The sequence below is a fragment of the Martes martes genome (assembly GCF_963455335.1).
Source record: "Martes martes genome assembly, chromosome: 4".
NCBI lineage: Eukaryota > Metazoa > Chordata > Mammalia > Carnivora > Mustelidae > Martes > Martes martes.
Genome location: NC_137891.1, coordinates 164,874,704 through 164,896,050, shown reverse-complemented (window position 1 = coordinate 164,896,050; position 21,347 = coordinate 164,874,704). Strand labels below are relative to the sequence as shown.

The 21,347-nt window shown below is 37.9% G+C and overlaps 1 protein-coding gene across 2 annotated transcripts in view; it reads left to right on the top strand.

The window, feature by feature from the left end:
- ZMYM4 (zinc finger MYM-type containing 4) overlaps nucleotides 1-21,347 on the top strand; it is a 146,926-nt gene that overhangs the window by 46,834 nt on the left and 78,745 nt on the right. The window lies entirely within an intron of this gene.

Here is a 21,347-nt window from a genome sequence, read left to right as displayed (position 1 = left end):
TGACTGTTTCCTTTGCTGTGCAAAAGCCTTTTATCTTGTTGAAGTCCCAATAGTTCATTTTGCCCTTGCTTCCCTTGCCTTTGGTGATGTTTCTAGGAAGAAGTTGCTGCGGCTGAGGTCGAAGAGGTTGCTGCCTGTGTTCTCCTCAAGGATTTTGACGGATTCCTGTCGTACATTGAGGTCTTTCATCCATTTTGAGTCTATTTTTGTGTGTGGTGTAAGGTAATGGTCCAGTTTCATTCTTCTGCATGTGGCTGTTTGATTTTCCCAACACCATTTGTTGAAGAGACTGTCTTTTTCCATAGGACATTCTTTCCTGCTTTGTCAAAGATTAGTTGACCATAGAGTTGAGGGTCCATTTCTGGGCTCTCTATTCTGTTCCATTGATCTGTGAGTTTATTTTTGTGCCAGTACCATACTGTCTTGATGATTACAGCTTTGTAATAGAGCTTGAAGTCTGGAATTGTGATGCTGCTCAGTTTGGTTTTCTTTTTCCTCTAGCTATTCAGTGTCTTTTCCAGTTCCATATAAATTTTAGGATTATTTGTTCCATTTCTTTGAAAAAAAAAAAAGATGGTATTTTGATAGGGATTGCATTAAATATGTAGATTGCTTTAGGTAGCATAGACATTTACACAATATTTGTTCTTCCAATCCATGAGCATGGAATGTTTTTCCATTTCCTTGTGTCTTCCTCAGTTTCTTTTGTGAGTACTTTATAGTTTGCTGAGTATAGACTCTTTGCCTCTTTGGTTAGGTTTATTCCTAGGTATCTTATCGTTTCAGGTGCAGTTGTAAATGGGATCAACTCCTTAATTTCTTTCTTGTCTCTTGCTATTGGTGTATAGAAATGCAACTGATTTCTGTGCATTGATTTTATATTCTGACACTTTACTGAACTCCTATATGAGTTCTAGCAGTTTTGGAGTGGAGTCTTGAGTTTTCCACATAAAGTATCATCTCATCTGCAGTGATTGAGGGTTTGACGACTTTGCTGATTCAGATGCCTTTTATTTCTTTTTGTTGTCTGATTGCTGAGGCTAGGACTTCTAGTACTATGTTGAATAGCAGTGGTGATAGTGGACAGTCCTGCTCTGTTCCTGACCTTAGGGGAAATCTCTCAGTTTTTCCCCATTGAGAATGATACTCGCTGTGGGTTTTTCATAGATGACTTTTATGATACTGAGGTATGTACCCTCTATCCTTACACTTTGAGGAATTTTTGATCAAGAAAGGATGCTGTATTTTGTCAAGCTTTTTCAGCATCTGTTGAGACTATCATATGGTTCTTGTTCTTTATTTTATTAACGTATTATATCACATTGATTGATTTGCAGATGTTGAACCAACCTTGCAACCCAGGAGTAAATCCCTCTTGGTTGTGGTGAATAATCCTTTTAGTGTACTGTTTGATCCTATTGGCTGCTTTTTGATGAGAATTTTTGTACCCGTGTTCATCAAGGATATTTTTCTGTAATTCTCCTTTTTGATGGGGTCTTTGGGATCCCTAGTTTTGGGACCAAGGTAATGCTGGCCTCATAACAAGAGTTTGGAAGTTTTCCTTTCATCTCTGTTCTTGAAACAGTTTCAGGAGAAGAGGTATTAATTCTTCTTTCAATGTTTGGTAGAATTCCCTTGGGAAGTCCTCTGGCCCTGGGCTCTTGTTTATTGAGAGATTTTTGATGACCCATTACTGGTTATGGGTCTGTTCAGGTTTTCTGTTTCTTCCTGGTTCAGTTTTGGTAGTTTATGTGTCTCTAGGAGTGCATCCATTTCTTCCAGATTGTCAAATTTGCTGGTGTGTAGTTGCTCATAATATGTCCTGATAATTATCTGTATTGCTTTGGTGTTGGTTGTAATCTCTCCTCTTTCATTCATGATTTTATTGATTTGAGTCCTTTCTCTTTTGTTTTTGAGAAGTCTGGCCAGGGGTTTATCCATCTTATTAATTCTTTCAAAGAACCAGCTCCTAGTTTCATTGATTTGTTCTGCTGTTCTCTTGGTTTCTATTTCATTGATTTCTGCTCTGATCTTTATTATTTCTCTTCTCCTGTTGGGTTTAGGAGTTCTTTGCTGTTCTTTCTCCAGCTCCTTTAGGTGTAGGGTTAAGTTGTGTACTTGAGACCTTTCTTGTTTCTTGAGAAAGGCTTGTATTGCTATATACTTTCCTCTCAGGACTGATTTTGCTGTGTCCCAAAGATTTTGAACAGTTGCGTTTTCATTTTCATTTGTTGCCATGAATTTTTCAATTCTTCTTTAATTTCGTGGTTGACGCATTCATTCTTTAGTAGGATGCTCTTTAGCCTCCATGTATTTGAGGTTGAGTTCTAATTTCAAAGCATTGTGGTCTGAAAATATGCAGGGAATGATCCCAGTCTTTTGGTACCCATTGAGACCTGACTTGTGACTCAGGATGTGATCTATTCTCGAGAATGTTCCATGTGCACTAGAGAAGAATGTATATTCTGTTGCTTTGGGATGGAATGTTCTGAATATATCTGGGATGTCCATCTGGTCCAGTGTGTCATTTAAAGCCTTTATTTCTTTGTTGATCTTTTGCTTAGATGATCTGTCCATTTCAGTGAGGGGGCTGTTAAAGTCCCCTGCTGTTATTGTATTATTGTTGATATATTTCTTTGATTTCGTTATTTTTTAAAAAAATATTTATTTATTTGACAAGTAGGCAGAGACAGGCAGAGAGAGAGGGAAGCAGGCTCCCTGCTGAGCAGGGAGCCTGATATGGGGCTCGATCCCAGGACCCTGAGATCAGACCCAGAGGTTTAACCCACTGAGCCACCCAGGCGCCCCTGATTTTGTCATTAATTGGTTTATATAGTTGGCTGCTCCCATGTTAGTTGCATAAATATTTAAAATTGTTAGAACTTCTTGTTGGACAGATCCTTTAAGAATTATATAGTGTCCTTCTTATCTCTGACTACAGTCTTTGGCTTAAAATCTAATTGTTCTGTTGTAAGGATTGCCACTCCAGCTTTCTTTTGATGTCCATTAGCATGGTAAATTGTTTTCCATCCCAAAACCTTAAATCTGGAGGTGTCTTTGGGTCTAAAATGAGTTTCTTGCTGACATGTCTTAATTTTTTACCCATTCTGATACCCTTTGTCTTTTGATTGGAGCATTTAGCCCATTTACATTCAGGGTAACTATTGAAAGATACAAACTTAGTGCCATTGTACTGCCTGTAAAGTGACTGTTACTGTGTATTATCTCTGTTCCTTTCTGGTCTGTTATTTTTAGGCTCTCTTTGCTTCGAGGACCCCTTTCAATATTTCCTGCAGGACTGGCTTGGTGTTTGTGAATTCTTTAGTTTTTGTTTGTCCTGGAAGCTTTTTATCTCTCCTATTTTCAGTGACAGCTTAGCGGGATATAGTATTCTTGGCTGCATATTTTTTCATTAGTGCTCTGAGTATATCATGCCAGTCCTTTCTGGGCTGCCAGGTCTCTGTGGATAGGTCCGCTGCCAATCTAATATTTCTGCCATTGTATGTTACAGACCTCTTGTCCCGAGCTGCTTTCAGGATTTTCTCTTTGTCACTGAGACTTGTAAGTTTTACTATTAGATGATGGGGTGTGGACCTGTCTTTATTGATTTTGAGGGGGCTTCTCTATGCCTCCTGGATTTTGATGCTTGTTCCCTTTGCCAAATTAGGGAAATCTTCTGCTGTAATTTGCTTCAATATACTTTCTGGCCCTCTCTTTCTCCTTCTTCTGGGATCCCAATTATTCTAATACTGTTTCATCTTACGGTATCACTTTTCTCTCGAATTCTCCCCTTGTGGTTCAGTAGTTGTTTGTCTCTTTTTCTCAGCTTCTTTATTCTCCACCATTTGGTCTTCTATATCACTAATTCTCTCTTCTGCCTCATTTATCCTAGCAGTAAGAGCCTCCATTTTTGGGATGCCTGGGTGGCTCAGTCGTTAGGCATCTGCTTTCGGCTCAGGGCATGATCACAGAGTCAGGGGATCGAGCCCCATGTTGAGCTCCCTGCTTGGCGGAAAGCCTGCTTCTCCCACTTTCACTCCCCCTGCTTGTGTTCCCTCTCTCTCTGTGTCCCTCTCTTTCAAATAAATAAATGAAATATTTTTAAAAAGCCTCCATTTTTTATTGCGCCTCATTAATACCTTTTTTGATTTCAGCTTGGTTAGATTTTAGTTCTTTTTTTCTCCAGAAAGCGATTCTCTAGTATCCTCCATGCTTTTTTCAGGTCCACCTAGCACTTTGATAATCATCATTCTGAACTCTGTTTCTGACATATTACTAATGTCTGTATTGATTAGGTCCCTAGCCATTGGTATTGCCTCTTGTTCTTTTTTTTGTTGTGAGTTTTTCTGCCTTGTCACTTTATCCAGATAAGAATAGGTGAATGAGAGAACAAAATACTAAAAGTGTAGCAGTGACTCCAGAAAGATATTCAGTAACCAAATCTGAAGAGATCTGAAACCAGGGGAAGAAGAAAGGCGGAAAAAAAAGGAAACAGTAGTTATATAAACACACACACACACACACACACACACACACAGATATATTAGAGTGGTGAATAGAACAGAACCACACACTTGATTTTGGGTGTATTTTGGTCTGTTAGAAGATACTACCTCCCATAATTTTAAAGAAAGAAAAACTTAAATATGTACAAAAATAAGGGTAAACATGATGAAGGGATGGAATATGAATGTAAAAATGAAAATTATAAAAATGATTCTTAAAAAGGAATTGATAAGTTGGTTGAATAAAGAAAAGAAAAGAAGGAAAGAACGTCATCAGGTTGGAGACTAGAACATCGCCATGTGCTAGATATAGGGTATATTTTGATCCGTTAGATGAAACTTTATCCCAAAATTTTGAAGGAAGAGAAAGCTATATGTATACAAAAAATAAGGTTAAATACAATGAAGGGATAGAATATGACTATAATAATGAAAATTTAAAAAGATTTTTTATTTTAAAAAAGATTTTTAAACAGGTATTGAGAAGATAAAAGAGTTAAAAAAAGGTTAAAATAGGATTGAGGAAAAATTAAAAAGAATAAAGAGAAAAGTAAAATTTAAAAAATTAACTTTGAAAGACTATAGAATCATGGGGACAAAGCCATGAATTATATTTATTTGTTGCTTACCCCTAGCTCTGGAGTTCCATGGGTCTCACTGATTGGTGAACTTGGTCTTGTCTGGATATTCTTGCTCATCTTCTGGCGGAGGAGCCTGTTAGTGTTTCTCAAATGTCTTTGCCCCAGGTGGAATTGTACCGCCCTTGCCAGGGGCCAGGCTAAGTAATTTGCTTGGTTTTGTTCTTGGTAGCTTTTGTTCCCTGAATGCTCTCTGTTCAGCTTTGGAGGACGGAAATGAAAATGGCCTCCCAGTCTCTGCCCTGTAGGACCTGAGAGCTCGGCATTCCTTAGTGCGCCTTCAGAGAAAAGCAATGAATATCTCCCGTCCCTCTGGTCTCTGTCCGTACTCCTGTGATCAAGCATTTCTATCTCTCGTGCACGGCCCCATTTGGAATCTCCAAACCCAGCAGATTCCTGCCGTGCACTCCTGCGCCACTCCTCCCAGATGAGGAAGGAGGGGGTCTCCCTGGATCAGCCACTTGTGGGATTTCTGCTCGAAGAGCAGTGGTCTGACTGTGCCTTGGATCATGGTTTAAGGTGACCCTGAGCTGAGAGCCCACTCCTTGGCTCCCTCTCTGCAGCTGGCTTCCCTGCTCTGGTACCTGGGAGCTCTGCCACACTTAGACAACCCTGGACTTTTTGTGACCCCACGGATCCTGAGACCACACTGTTGCTGCAAGGGCTCCATCCCCCTCTTAGCCTTTGGAGTGATGCCCCTCAGTGGAGTAGACTTCTAAAAGTTCTGATTTTGTGTTCTGCTGCTTTACCCCTTGCTGGGAGCCGACCCCCTCACCTCGCGGTCTCTCTTTCTAAATATTGCCTTGGATTCACTTCTCTGCATGTCCTACCTTCTAGAAAGTGGTTGATTTTCTGTTCCTAGAATTGCTGCTTGTCTCTTCTATCTCCTGTTGAGTTTGTAGGTGTTCAGAATGGTTTGATAACTATCTAGCTGAACTCCTGGGACCTGATGATATTTAGGTCTCCTACTCCTCTGCCATCTTGCTCCCAAGTCCCAATTTTTTTTAGAGTAAGTTCTACACCCAACATGGGACTTGAACTCACAAACCTGAGATCAGGACTTGCATGCTCTACTGACTGATGGGCGCCATAATAAAATTTTCTAATGGCTGAATTCAGAAATTTTTGAACTTGAAATTAATTCAGTTGCTTCATTTTATAGAATTATTAATTTGTAAAATCCAGCTTACCTTACTTGCTTTTACTTAGAACTTTGGTTTTTATTCTACACAACCTTTAAGAAACATTATTAAACCTGAGTGCCTAGGTGGCTCAGTCAAACATCTGCCTTTGGCTTAGGTCATGATCCTGGGGTCCTGTGTTTGAGCCCCACATCGGGCTGCTTCTCCTTCTCTCTCTGCCTGCCACTCCCCCTGCTTGTACTCTCTCTGTCAAATAAATAAATAAAATCTTAAAAAAATAAAAAAGAAGCATTACTAATAAAGCATGCTGACAGCCCATGAAATATGAATCAGAAATGCTAGGTGTATCTACTGTAAGTTGATAGTTTTGTTTTGATGGAGTAGTCAATCCTATTTAATTTTTAGTTCATGTCAAAGTAATTTCAGTGGGAACAATTATTAACTTTACATAAGTTTTGCAATAAATAAAATAGACATATGATTCTTTTTAAAATTTTCATTTGCTTATTTTATTTTTATTTATTTATTTTTAAAAAGATTTTATTTATTTATTTGACAGACAGAGATCACAAGTAGGCAGAGAGGCAGGCAGAGAGATAGAGGGAGGCAGGCTTCCCGCTGAGTAGAGAGCCCAATTCGGGGCTCAATCCAGGACCCTGAGATCATGTCCTGAGCTGAAGGCAGAGGCTTTAACCCACTGAGCCACCCAGGCGCCCCTCATTTGTTTATTTTAAAAAGATTTATTATTTAGAGAGAGCTTGAGTGTGAACGCATTTGAGTTCGGGGAGGAGCAGGAGGAGAGAATGTTCAAGCAGACTCCCCACTGAGTAGGGAGCCCAGCAGGGCTTGATCCCAAGACCCATGAGATAATGACCTCAGCTGAAACCAAGAGTCAGACCCTTAACTGACTGAGCAAACTAGGTGCCCCTGATATAATTCCATTTTAAAGGAAGATTTGTTAATGTGCTAAAATATTATTTAGTTAGGAAATGCCATTATAGAGAGAAAATGATATCTACTTTTATTGTATCTTTATCAAGTTTTCATTCTCCATTACACCAATTTGTTTTCTTAATTTATGCCTCACTTGGAGTGAATCGTGAGCATCAAGTTTCAAAGTTTGGAGAGAACTTTTAGGATTTTGTAGACCAACTTCATTAATTACATGGGTTGAAAAATGTGAGACCCCAAGGAAGTAAGTTTCTTGCTCAAGGTCTATAAGTATGTTAGTAGCAGATCAGTGACTAGAATGGAAAAATACTGATATTTACGGTCTTTTTTGAGACCTATCACATACTTGACAGCAAATATTTTCCACATCTAACCAATTTTTTCTTTGTTTAGTTTGTGCTCACTTTGCTTGAGGTTCTGTTGCCACAATTTTGTTAAATAATACCAGTCCCCTAACAGCACATTTTCGTGGTATGCGAACTCTTTAGTTTTTGTGTAGTGCATAAACTGTGCTAGCTCTTCGGTTCACAAATCAGTAATTAATAATCAGGTAATTAATAGATGTCAGTTATGAACAATGACTAGTCATGTTACTTCTCTCAAAGTCTATTGGAGATTGGTCACTGTGCGTCTGTTCAGTTCTTGCATAAACAGCAAAGGATGTAATTGTGTTACTTCTTTGTCTTCTAATGGTAAATCTTTGTAGCATTTCACAAAACTGGGTAATCAGAGGGGAGGGTTGACCAACAAAGATGAAAGTGCACCGAAGAAATGAAAAATGATAACACTAGATTTGAAAATTTGGATATCATAGATGATTTGAAAACAGTGACAGGTGAGTGAGTATAGGTCACTATGTGAAGGTATAGGCCTATATGAAGGTATAGTATGAACTATATTGAAAAACTTGGAAGAATATAAAAACCAAGGTAAAATCACTTTAACATCATTAGATTTAAATTGTAATAGGAACTCAGTTTGGCTATTATTTATTAGTGTTGAAGTTTATTTGCTGCATGAAAGAAAACTAAAGAAAAGGAGACTGAAGAACTTTTTATTGCTAGTGAACGATGGTTTCTTTTCAGAATCAGCATGGATTAAGCTACTAGAGCCAATAGGGATGATGAACGAACTTCACACCCAGATTCCAAAGATTAATGAGCAAGTAATTATCATCAACAGTTTAATGTGCAATAGGTCTGTTTGGGAATGCAGGCCATTAGTAACTTAATGTGATGAAAGATTCAGTGGTCATAAAGGGAATAGTATTCATATGAAAGCCCAAGGAACTTATAGTAAAGGTGAATTTATCAACATGAGTGAGGAAAGTCATTGTGATAGAAAGGATGAAGATGTCCCAGAGGAAGTGATTCTAGCAAAAATTCCACATTAAAGAAATTCCTGGAAATATTTGACAAAACATTTGAAAGGTCAAAGGGTAAAAGGTTGGAAGCCGAACCAAACTTTGAACAGATGAAGAGTTTGCCAGGGCATAGAAAACATGTTTAATCTGTGTGATAAGTTATGTGAGGAAAATGAAAAGGCAAGAACTGCCTACCCTTGATAAGTTTTTTTTAGAAAAAAGAGAACACTCTTATTTTTAATGTTTGTTCTGTTTTAAATTATAAAATAGTGAATATTAATCACACAATACTTGCCATTTTCCTGTGCATTTATAATTGAGAATTTAAAAGTCTTAAATGGTTTTAAATGTTATGACAGAAATTTTACAGTTCACAGAACAGTTGTGATTTTTTCCCCCTCTGATTAATGAGATTGCTCAGTTTCAGATTGCAGGGTCTTTTTCATGGTTCTGCGCTGCAGTTCAAAGTGAGTACTGTTTTGTTACATTTTCTAACTTGATAAAATGATTATAAAGATCATTGGTATGAACAAATTTGAAAGTATAAGTAAGGGATGTTTAAATTGGAATAATAGTAGAGAAAGACAGGCATTACCATTTGGGGTTGAAGGAAGGAGCTAAGACATTTAATTTTGAGTGGTCTGTTGTTAGTATAAAAAACATTTTGAAGTTTCTGCTTAATCTTTGAGAGTCTTGTAAATTTTATTTTTATCTTAAAGATTTTATTTATTTGAGAGAGAGTGAGAGTGTGTGCATGCACAGAAGGGGAGGGAGAGGGACAAGCAAACTCTGTGCTGAGTGTAGAACCTGATGCGGGCCAGATCCCAGGATCCTAAGATCATGAACTGAGTCAAAACGAAGAGTTGGACATTCAAATGCCTAAGCCACGCAGGCACACTTTTTTGGGTAATTTTTAAAGGTACACTCTTTGGATGTTCAAGTTTGTATTTTAAAAAGCTTTAAATTACTGATTTTTATTTTTTAAAAGATTTTTATCTATTTATTTGAGACAGAGACAGCATGCACAAGTTGGGGGAGGGGCAGAGGGAGAGGGAGAAGCAGACTCCCCTCTGAGCAGGGAGCCCGATGTGAGGCTCCATCCCAGGACCCTGGGATCATGACCTGAGCTGAAGGTATTCATTTGCTTAACCAACTGAGCCACCCAGGTGCCCCCTTTAAATTACTGAATAACTAATAAAAATAATTCATTTATTCAGCAAAAGTTTATTGGACTTCTGTTTTATACTAATCATTGTTATAGGTGCTAGGCTTACAGCAGTATCCAACAGAAAAATCTCTCTGGAGTAGCATATACTTTAACCTGTTTCCTTTTCTTTTTTCTTTTTTTTCAGACTTTTTTATTTATTGAGAGAGAGTAAGAGTTAAGCGTGAGCAGGGGAGAGGAGCAGAGGGAGAGGGAGAAGCAGACTTCCTCTCCATTAAGCAGGGAGCCCGACACGGGGATCATGATCTGAGCCCAAGGCAGGCAACCAAAGGACTAAGCCACCCAGGCACCCCTGACCTGTTTCCTTCTTTGAGAAATGTGAAATCTCTAATTCTTTATAGAATCTTGATTTAATTTAGGTTGAAGGAAACTAGATATTCTTAATTTTTATATAACTCTAGAGGCTTTTGTATAAAAACAGCATTTTTAAAAATTGGGTTCTGTTTTAGATGGTTTCCACAGTGGGGTTAAAACTCCACACCCTGTTGTCCGCAGATTGATCTACAACAGGAATGGGACATTTCATGTTACAGCTTCAGAAATGCGTATGGGAACTTGATTCCATATAGCATTCCCAACTTTAGAGTAAATTTTTTATAGTGCTATTATAGACAGATCTGCTGTAGTAGTGCTGTGAAAGAGAGTTGTGAATTCTACCTTGTTCAGAAAGTTGGCTATAGGTGCATTGTGTGAGATGATGGCATCATTAATGAGTTGTAACTTTAGTTCAGTCAGGATAGCTGAATAGATGTTTACTGTGGAAATATGACTAGAAAAGCTAAAGTACTTTGTGTAATGGTTCAGAGGCATGAAACTACCAGAAAGACTAGGTAAGCTACTGGTCATTTGTAATAACTAGAGCATTTGCTTTTGGGGTAGGGAGGCAATGGGAATAAGAAGGCAGGAAAAGATGAAGCAGTTGAGGTAGGAGGAGCCAGATTTTGGATGTTTGGACTTTTTTGGAGGAGCCTTTTTCAGAGCTCTTTGTGTAAATATATTTATGTATGTTCCCTTAAATTCTCAGAACTGCATTTCTTCATCTATAAAATAGAGGTGCTAACAGTACTTATTTGATCAGATTTTGGGGAGACTAAATTGAATTAGGTCATGTAAAGAGCTTGGAAAAAAGTGCCAGGCATAGAGTGAGGTTCTTGCTAAGTTTTAACCACTAACTATAATGGTTTGGGAACCTCTGCCTCAGGATCTCCTAAAGTATTCCATAATCAGGCAGTTGATAGAAACAGTCACAAATGGTTAATAACTGTTCAGAAAGATTCTTATTCAATATTTTAAAAATGAAAATGGAAATGATTAAATGGAAAATATCACAACAAAATGCAAATTTAAGCAATGAGGTTACATTTTTTCCTACCAAACTGAGAACGATGAATAACACTTCATACCAAGTTGTGGAGAAATTCTTAAGAAACAAGAATTCTGGGACACCTGGGTGGCTCTGTTGGTTGGGCGGCTCCCTTCAGCTTAGGTTGTGATCCCGGGGTCCTGGGATTGAGTCCCACATCAGGCTCCTGGCTCGGTGGGGAGCCTGCTTCTCCCTCTGCCTGCTGCTCTCCCTGTTTGTGCTCACTTGTTCTTTCTCTCTCTCTGACAAATAAAGAAATAAAATTTTCAAAAAAAAAAAAAACCCCTAAAAAAACAAAACAGAAATTCCGCCTATTGGTTTCTGTATATATTGGTGAAATGCTTTTGGTGGGCAATTTAGTAACGTCTATCAAAAATATATATTCACCTCTGCCCCATCACCTTTTTTTCTGGCAAAAAGGTGTTTCTATTAATGCACGGGGACAGGACCTGTGGCAAAAAGAGTTTCCTCACCTATGCCCTTTAACCTCTTGATTCCATTTTTAGGAATTGATTTTATACACACACACACACACACACACACACAAACATATACGTTCACATATGTAAGCCCGTTTATATGTACAAGTATGACAACTATAAATAATACTGTATTGCAAAACAGGCTGGAAACAACCTACATGTACATCAACATAATATAATAAAAGATTATGTGGCCGCTAGAGTGAATTGGATAGATTTTTTTTCTTTTAAGATTTTATTTATTTATTTGACAGAGAGATCATGCATAAGCAAGCATGGGGAGTAGCAGAGGGAGAGAGAGAAGCAGGCTCCCCACTGAACATTAAGCCCAACATGGGGCTCAATCCCAGGACCCTGGGATCATGACCTGATCTGAGGGCAGACCCTTAACTGAGCCACCCCAGTGCCCCTAAACAGATAGATCTGTTCACTGAGAAATTCCCTAGATATATTTAGGTTTTAAAAAAAGAGGGGAATTTTTATCTCTATTTGTATTTTTGCTAGTCTGAGAGAAAATGGTATGTCATTTTAATTTTTTCAGGTGAGATTGAGTAAGTTTTGTGCTTATTTCTGGTCTGTAGCCTTTTTTGGTGGTGGGGGGGGATGTTATTTCTTTTTTTTTCCATTAAGACATTTTATTTGTAGGCCTGTATTACATCCCTAGAAAAAGAGTCCCAGGGTTTTCCTTCTGTCTTTTTGTTGTGCTTCTTCATGGTCCATAATGCTAGCTGAAGTTGTCAGTACAGTGAAACCACGTTGGTGGCATGGGGGCAGATTATTCTGCCAGTTTTCTAGATCTTTGAGTTGTACATCAAATCTAGGGTTGATCACTCCGCACTTTTTTAACCTGCCCATGAGGTTCACAATTTTCCCAGCTCTGTGATCATCAGTGGTTTCAAATTTGCCAATGTTAACTATGCTTCATCATCACAGTTGGAAATGGGAGGATGACTTTGGAGTGTCCCCTAATAAGAGCCCAGTGTTTCCCTCTTTTTTTCTGCATTTTACAAATTTTTTTCATTTTTAAGAGAGAGCGTGCACATGTACCCATGTTGGGGATTTGCAGATGAGGTGGGTGGCGAAAGAGAATCTTAAACAGACCCCTTGCCGACAGGGGGTTCTATCTCACAACTCTGAGATCATGACCTGAGCCGAAATCAAGAGTCGGACACTTAACACTTAACATACTGAGCCACCCAGGTGCCCCTCTTTTCAGCATTGTTAATTCGTTTGAGAGCATCTGTCAGGACATTCATGTACAGCATTATTGCGGCATGGAAAGATGGTGGGAAGAGTTTGGTTGGTATTCTTCAATGGATTCTAAGACTGCTTTATAAGTAGGTTATTGACATTGTAATGTTTTTAATATAAACTTTTACCCTAGATTGTCCTTAAGGATTTCCAGTTTCTATTTTAAATGTGATCAAGTCCATTAATCTTTCTCATGAGAACTTGTTTCTGTTTCTGGTTATATGACTTTCCTATCTTCTAGTGTTTGTTTTTTCAATTTGTTTTTAATCTGTTTGGCATTTATTTTGTTGTAAAGTGTGAGGTGGTGATCCAAATTTTCTCATCTTAAGTGATTACTGGTCATATTCTCTCCTTTTTTTTTTTTCATATTCTAACTCTTAAGTAAACCTTGAACTTTGTGTTTTCTATTCTGTTTCATTAATCTACTAATTTTCATGCCCATACCCCATACTTGAGTTATTGTACCTTTGCTATATGATAGGGCATACTTTTCTCCTTGTTAATATTATAATTCAGTATTTTCTTTGATGTTCTTTTTAGCTTTATTTTTCCAGATGTCCTTGATAATTGTTTTATCTAGTTACCTCTTACTCCCCCACCCTCCGTCTTTTGTGAGGAAATTATATTCTTCATAGTATGAAATTTTTTTCTTTTGTCAAAATGGTATATTATCTGTTTACTGTCTGAAAATTTTTGTAAGTTCTTAGATAATATTATATATTTTTAAATTTTCAGAATATTTTTACTTATTTGTTTAGAGTAGATTTTTTTTTTAAAGATCATATTTATTTATTTGACAGAGATCACAAGTAGGCAGAGAGGCAGGCGGAGAGAGAGAGGAGGAAGCAGGCTCCCTGCAGAGGAGAGAGCCTGATGTGGGGCTCGATCCCAAGACCCTGGGATCATGGCCTGAGCTGAAGAGCAGAGGCTTAACCCACTGAGCCACCCAGGTGCCCCGAGAGAGAAAGAATCTTAAGCAGGCTCCTTGCCTAGTGCAGAGCCTGTTGTAGGGCTTGATCTCATGACCCTGGGATCATGACTTGAGCTGAAATCAAGAGTCAGATGCTTAACTGACTGAGCCACCCAAGTACCCAAATGGCAAGATTATTTAAAGAAAACCTCAAAAATATTATTTTGGAGTATACTTCTATATTAAAAAATGACCTTGTGTTAAAGTTCGTTAGAAACATACAAACCGGGGCGCCTGGGTGGCTCAGTGGGTTAAAGCCTCTGCCTTCGGCTCAGGTCATGATCTCAGGGTCCTGGGATCGAGCCCCGCATCGGGCTCTCTCCTTGGCAGGGAGCCTGCTTCTTCCTCTCTCTCTGCCTGCCTCTCTGACTACTTGTGATCTCTCTCTCTGTCAAATAAATAAATAAAATCTTTTTTAAAAAAAATGAAACATACAAACCTTTGATGCTGATGTTAATCACTGAGAAAAGATTTGTATTTCTCGTATTTATTTGATCACAGAAATCTTTCTATTGTAATGTATCTTGCAGATTTCACATAATAAATATTGAGAAATGCAAAATTAACGGCATTTGGTTAATATACGAGATAACACTAATGCATTACAATAAGCACAATACAATATATTAGGGCCTGTAGGTATCCCAGGATGAAAAAAGTTTTATCTAGAAAGTGATACTGACATATACGTAAGTTAAATGTGCCTCAGTGGGTTATCAGGCGAGGCTTCCTTGAAGAACTACACTTTGAAGAAGCAGTGGGGTTTCATCAGGTAGATGTCATTACCAGTAGGTAGAAAAATAATAGGAGAGTGGTATGATTAGAAATTTGGGTAGGAGTGAGAAATTACTTTCACTCCATAGCATGAGGAATTATTTCCTGACATCTCTTCCAGTGTTTTTTCTTAAGGTAAAGACCATTATCTAAACACTAATATTTAGGGTGACCAAACTGAGAAACTAAGACAGTTTTGAGAGTGAAGAGGAGCACATTAATAACTAAATGGATATGATAGTCGTAAACAACGATACCATCGGTTAAGTGGGGTGTGGTCACCTCATCTGTGAAGAATGCCCTGTGGTGTTTGGCCCATGAGTTGGCATTAGTTTTATCTTACAGACTGGCCTGCTTTACTCACAGAATTCTAATTTGCCTAGAGTTTCTATTTCTTGAATTTTCTATTCTTGCTCCTACTAAGAACCTTTACATTTGCTGTTCTTTTCTTTAATCTTCTCTTCTACCTTTTCACCTGTTTTAATTCTTGGTAATCATCCTTTAGATCTTAAATTAAGGAACAGTTCCAGACTTCTTGTATAGGTTAGCTCATCCTGGTAGAGATTTATCTGAAACACCAAGATGTTTCAGAAATAGAAATGAAGGTTCTTACTATTGATCAGTTGAAGGGAATAGGGGAACACCCTAATTTTGAGAGTTCTCGTTTGACTTCTAGGGTGTTGGGGCTGTGACTAAAAGGAAAAAGGGGCCAGTCATGAAAAGATCATGTTTTAGAAAAGAGGAAGAAAATGAAGCACATTTGACAGTTTTCAGTCTCTACTTAATTATTTATTTGACAGAGCGAGAACGTACAAGCAGGGGTGGGTGGCAGGTAGAGGGAGAGGGAGAAGCAGGCTCCCTGCTTGGCAAGGAGTCTGATGTGGGACTGGGATCATGACCTGAGCAGAAGGCAGATGCTTAACCTGCTGAGCCACCCAGGTGCCCCAATAAGTAGAATCTTTATAAAAAAAAACTTACCCCAAGATCCAATAAATTTCTAATTGTGGTTTTTATTTTTTCTTTTCAGGTGGGTGTGGGTGGTAATGCTACCAATTCACAGTATATTTGGATTTTTTTTTTCCTTCTTCCAGTGTTTTGTTTTATAACTAAAAATGTACTTTATCCCCAGTGCTTAATTTTTGCAATACAGGGGGTGAGTCATTTGCCTGGAGCTTTCCTTTTATTTTAAGCAGTAGATATATTTTACAAATGAAATGTTGTAGTGAACCCTGATTTTTAAAGCAAGGGAAGATATCTTTTAGTAGTGTGATAATTATAGCTTGCATTTATTGTGAATTTACAGTTTGCTAAGCACCATGCTTAATATATTCATTTAATCATCCGGACAATCCTGGGTAGTAGGTATCACTATTTTTATATGTTATGGATGAGGAAATTTAAGTCTAAATGTTGTTTATCTGATAAGTGGCCAGAGTTGGATTCAGACTCATGTGACCTAAGACTGGAGCCCATGCTCTTAACTTTGTGCTGTCATACTTTTTAAAGTTGTAAGTTTTATTTTATAAGTTTATGCATGTAACATTTACATGATTTGAAGTTAATGGGTAGGACCCATGAGACTATTTCTACAATTAAAAATGAACTGGTATTTTTTGTCTTAAATCAGTATCCACACTTGTTTATTTAAAAAATTTTTACTTTTGGTTTCATAGTATTGAGAAAATCCCTGCATATACACAATAATTATTACAGACTCTTAAAAATTAAATTGGGTTGGCTTTTAAATTCAGTTAAATCTATATGAAATGTGAGGGATGACTAGTAGAACATTAATTTCATAGCTAAATTTATAAAAACTGCTTATACTAATTTCCTATTTATAAATGTACAGGTTGGACAAGAAGCACTCAAACATGGTTCATAAAACCATTATATCATCACCAAACTAAGTGTTACTTACAAGTTTTTGTCACCCAGTTGTTGAGATTATAGGTGAAACAGGTGTTCTGGAGTCTTGCCTGTCATTTAATTGAGAGTATTTTTAGTGTTACCTGCTTGCACATTGTTGAGCAGCCACACAGTTCAGTAGTTTTTAATATTTTCATTGTTGTGCTATCACAGTTTAAGAACATTTCATCACCGAGAAGTCCTGTATCCATATTGACTACAAAGCTGTAATAAAAAAGTATAGTACTGGTACAGTACCAGTACTGTGGTATCTAGTATCTGTGTGTCTAGGTACCACATCTAGACAAATAGATCTAGACACATAGATTAGTGGAGCAGAATAGAAAGCCCAGAAATAAGCCCATGTTTATATGGTCAATTAGTCTATGACAAAGGCGGTTAAGAAGGGAAAAAACAGTCTTCTCAGTAAATGGTAGGAAAAACTGGACAGCTACATACAAAAAATGAAACTGGACCACTTTCTTACGCCATATACAAAAAAAATAATTTCAAAATGCATTAAGGACCTAAATGTGAGACCTGAAACCGTAAAGCTCCTAGAAGAAAATATAAACAGTAATTTCTTTGACTTTGACCATAGCAGCATTTTTCTAGATATGTCTCTTCAGGCAAGGGAAATAATAGCAAAAATAAAATATACCAAAATGAAAAGCTTTTGCACAGTGAAGGAAACCAATAAAATGGAAAGGCAACCTAGTGAATGGGAGAAGATATTTGCAAATGATAAACCTGATAAAAGGGTTAATATCTCACACATGTAATGAACTTATACAACATGAAAAAGAACCAAATAATTTGATTAAAAATGGACAGAGGATCTGAACATACATTTTCCCAAAGAAGATGTAGAGATGGCTAACCAGACTCATGAAAAGATGTGCAACATCACTAATCTTTGGGGAGATAGAAAGCAAGATCACAATGAGATATCACCTCACATCTGTCAGAATGGCAGAAGTAACACAAGAAACAGGTGTTGGTGAGGATGTAGAGCAAAAGGAACCCTTATGCACTGTTGGGAATATAAGTTGTACAGCCACAGGAAAGCATCTGTATAGAGGTTCCTCAAAAAACTAAAAATAGAAATACTGTATGATCCAGTAATTCCACTACTGGGTCTTTACCCAGAGAAAATGAAAACACTCATTGAGGAGGTACATGCAACCTTGTTTATTGTGGCATTATTTACAGTAGCCAAGATATGGAGCAACCTTAATGTCCATCGCTGGATGAATGGATGAAGAAAACGTGGTATATGTACACAATGGAATATTAATCAACCATAGAAAATAGAGGGAGATCTTGCCTATTGTGACAACATGCATGGCCCTGGAGAGTATTATTAGGCTAAGTGAAATAAGCCAGAGAAAGACAAAAACAAAGTGATTTCACTTGTGTGTGGTATCTCATAAAGCAAATGAATAAGCAAAAAGGAGAACCAGACCCATAAGTACGGAGAACAAACTGGTGGTTGTCAGAGGGTGTGGTGCTGGGCAAAAAGCAGTCAAGGGGAATGGGAGGTACAGGCTTCCAGTAAGGAAATGAGGAGGTTATGGGGATGAAGGGTACAGCATAAGGAATATAGTCAGTGGTATTTTAATCATGTCATATTAGTGATATGTGGTAGCAACACTTCTGGTGAGCATAGCATAATGTATAACATAGAGAATTGTTGTATCACTGTGTTGTACACCTGAAACTAACACTGTGTGTCAACTATACTACAATGAAAAAAAGAAAAGAAAGAAAAAGCATTCCTACTCTTCCTACTCCCTTCAGCTTTAGGCAGGCACTAATCCATTTTGTCCCTATGGTTTTGAAATGTTTACCAGTGTCAAAAAAGTGGGGGGGGCGCTTTGTGGATGATACTGTATATTATAAACAAACTTGTTAGTTGTTTGACATCAGTGGCAATATTTTTAGTCTTTGTCTTTGTTTTTATTTTCTATTTGGGAGGGAGGGAAAGAGAGGTAAGAAAACAGTTTTTGTTTTGAGCTGTAGAGAAGAAAATTGAATCGTAGAATTTTTGCCAAACAAGCAAGTGTCTTCTGAAGTGTCTTCTTATGTTCTTCCCATCTAGATCTTTTTATTTCTTCTGAATCATAATTAGTTGCTCCTGTTTCTTTTGTCTAGTATAATTTTAATCCATTTTGTTAAGTATTTTTCATAATAAAATTTGTATGGTATAAGTTTTTTTTTTTCCTCTTAGAACTTCAAAATCATTGAGCTTTTGTGTTCCAGCTTGCAGAGAAGTGTGATATCAGCTTGATTGTTGTTTCTTACAGAACACGGTTTTAGTTAGGAGACTAAGTCACAATACTATATTATCGCTTAGGTTTTTTGTTTGTTTGTTTGTTTGTTTTTAAGATTTTATTTATTCATTTGACAGAGGTCACAAGTAGGCAGAGAGAGAGGAGGAAGCAGGCTCCCTGCTGAGCAGAGAGCCCAATGCGGGGCTCCATCCCAGGACCCTGGGATCATGACGTGAGCTAAAGGCAGAAGCTTTAATCCACTGAGCCATCCAGGCGCCCCTCGCTTAGGTTTTATAATCAGCTCATATAATTATATATAAATGGTATATAGTCCAGTTTACCTTAGAAAATCCCTCTAATTTACCCATAAAGTATAGACATGTCACCATGGGTAGTGTCAGTACTATGTTTTATCTTTTCTTATATCCTTGAGCAAGATTGTGGTTTCTTCTGTTGTGTATGCAAAGTGTATAGGGGCAGTATTGTACAAAATTTATCTTATCTTTAAATCCTTAGATCCCCTTTTGTGCAGACAAGAACTTTGATTTTTTGGCTTGCCGAGTCACATGTCCCATTTCTCTTTTTTATTCTGGGACATAACTCGTTGGGTAGTTGGTAGGTGGAGTGGCCTTCACTATTTCTTTCCATTCTTTTTCATGTTTATGTAGTTGAGTTCAGTTATGTTAAATGTGTTTTATCAATCACCTACACTATAATCTTTTTTTACTCCTCTGCTCTTTTCTTTTGGAATTCTGAAATTTCACCAGGATATATCTTTTTTCCATCTCCTCTTTGGTGTTTGGTAGGCTCATTCAGTCTCAAGTGTTTGTATTTTTTGTTGAGGAAAATTTTCTTGTTATTTTACCTTTCCATTATTCTCTCCTGTGGGGGTGCCTTTGAGATTGCTCCTAGACCTACTACTTCAGTCCTTCCATGTCATCATACAGGCTGTCTTTTCTAGCTCTTTGACTTTGTTTTTGTTTTTTGTTTTTTTAAGATTTTATTTATTTGACACAGAGAGAGAGAGAGAGAGCGCGCGAGTGAGAGAGGGAATATAAGCAGGGAGAGTGGGAGAGAGAGAAGCAGGTTTCCCGCCAAGCAGGGAGCCCGATGTGGGACTTGACCTCAGGATGCTGGGATCATGACCTAAGCCAAGGGCAGACGCTTAACGACTGAGCCACCCAGGAGCCCTGTGTTTTTGTTTTTGAAACAGAACTTTATCACTAGACTTTCCAGTAAAGTTTAAATTTTTGCAGTCATTTTCCTGTTTCCAAGTAGTTCCTTGTCTCCTTGTCATGGTTGTTTCTTTTTTTTTTTTTTTTTTTGCATCTTAGAAGTTTCCTTTCTGTAAATTAATTGTTTCCTTCTAGAGTGGTGATTCTCTTTATTCACCTTGAGCTTTCTCCTTTGCATATTTCTTTTTTTTTTAATTTTTCTTTTTAAGATTTTTTTAATTTATTTGACAGAGAGATCACAAGTAGGCAGAGAGGCAGGCAGAGAGAGAGGGTGAAGCAGCCTCCCCACTGAGCAGAGAGCCCGATGCAGGGCTTGATCCCAGGACCCTGAGAAGCAGGTTTAACCCACTGAGCCACCCAGGCGCCCGTCCTTCACATAGTTAATTTATTTCAGAAACCTGGGATCATTGGTTGTCTCTTCACATTTATACATTTCAGATACTATTGATTACTACAGCCAGCTGTTGTGTTTCCTCTGTAATTACATAGGTGTCTAGGCAGTTCTTTTTGAGAAGTTTCTCTCTTGAATGGGGATACATACTCTGGGCTTTAGTGGACAAGGTTTATTAAGAAGTAGCCTTCTTGTGTTCTTGCCTTATTGATGAGTAGTAGGAAGAAAAACAAGAGGCTGGAATGCTCACACTTTCCAAAATGATGAGAACTTTACAGACTAAAATGGAGCATGGGAATGTCTTTAGCTTCTGAGTAGAGTTGCCTTTGTTGTAGCTCCCCCCTCATCCAGGTCTCTGTTAGATAGATAGATAGATAGATAGATAAAATTTTCCTTTTTTTTTTTTTTTTAAATAATCTCTACACCCAACATGAGGCTCAAACTTAAAACCCAGAGATCAAGAGTGGCATGCCTTACCCCTGAGTGAGTCCTGTCCCTTCCCCCACCCCCTCTGGATCTCTGTCTTTTTTTTTTTTTTTTTTAAATATTTTATTTATTTATTTGACAGAGAGCGATCACAAGTAGGCGGAGAGGCAGGCAGAGAGAGAGGAAGGGAAGCAGGCTCCATGCTGAGCAGAGAGCCCGATGTGGGGCTCGATCCCAGGACCCCGAGATCATGACCTGAGCCGAAGGCAGAGGCCCAACCCACTGAGCCACCCAGGCAACCCCTGGATCTCTGTCTTAAAGATCCAAAATTACCTCAGACTTGGCTCTGCTTCTGTACTAGGCCGTAACATTATGGAAATAGGAACCATCCTGTTTCATTTGAAATTTGAAAATTTGAAAATTTGGCTTACATTTGAAGAGTGGCAGATT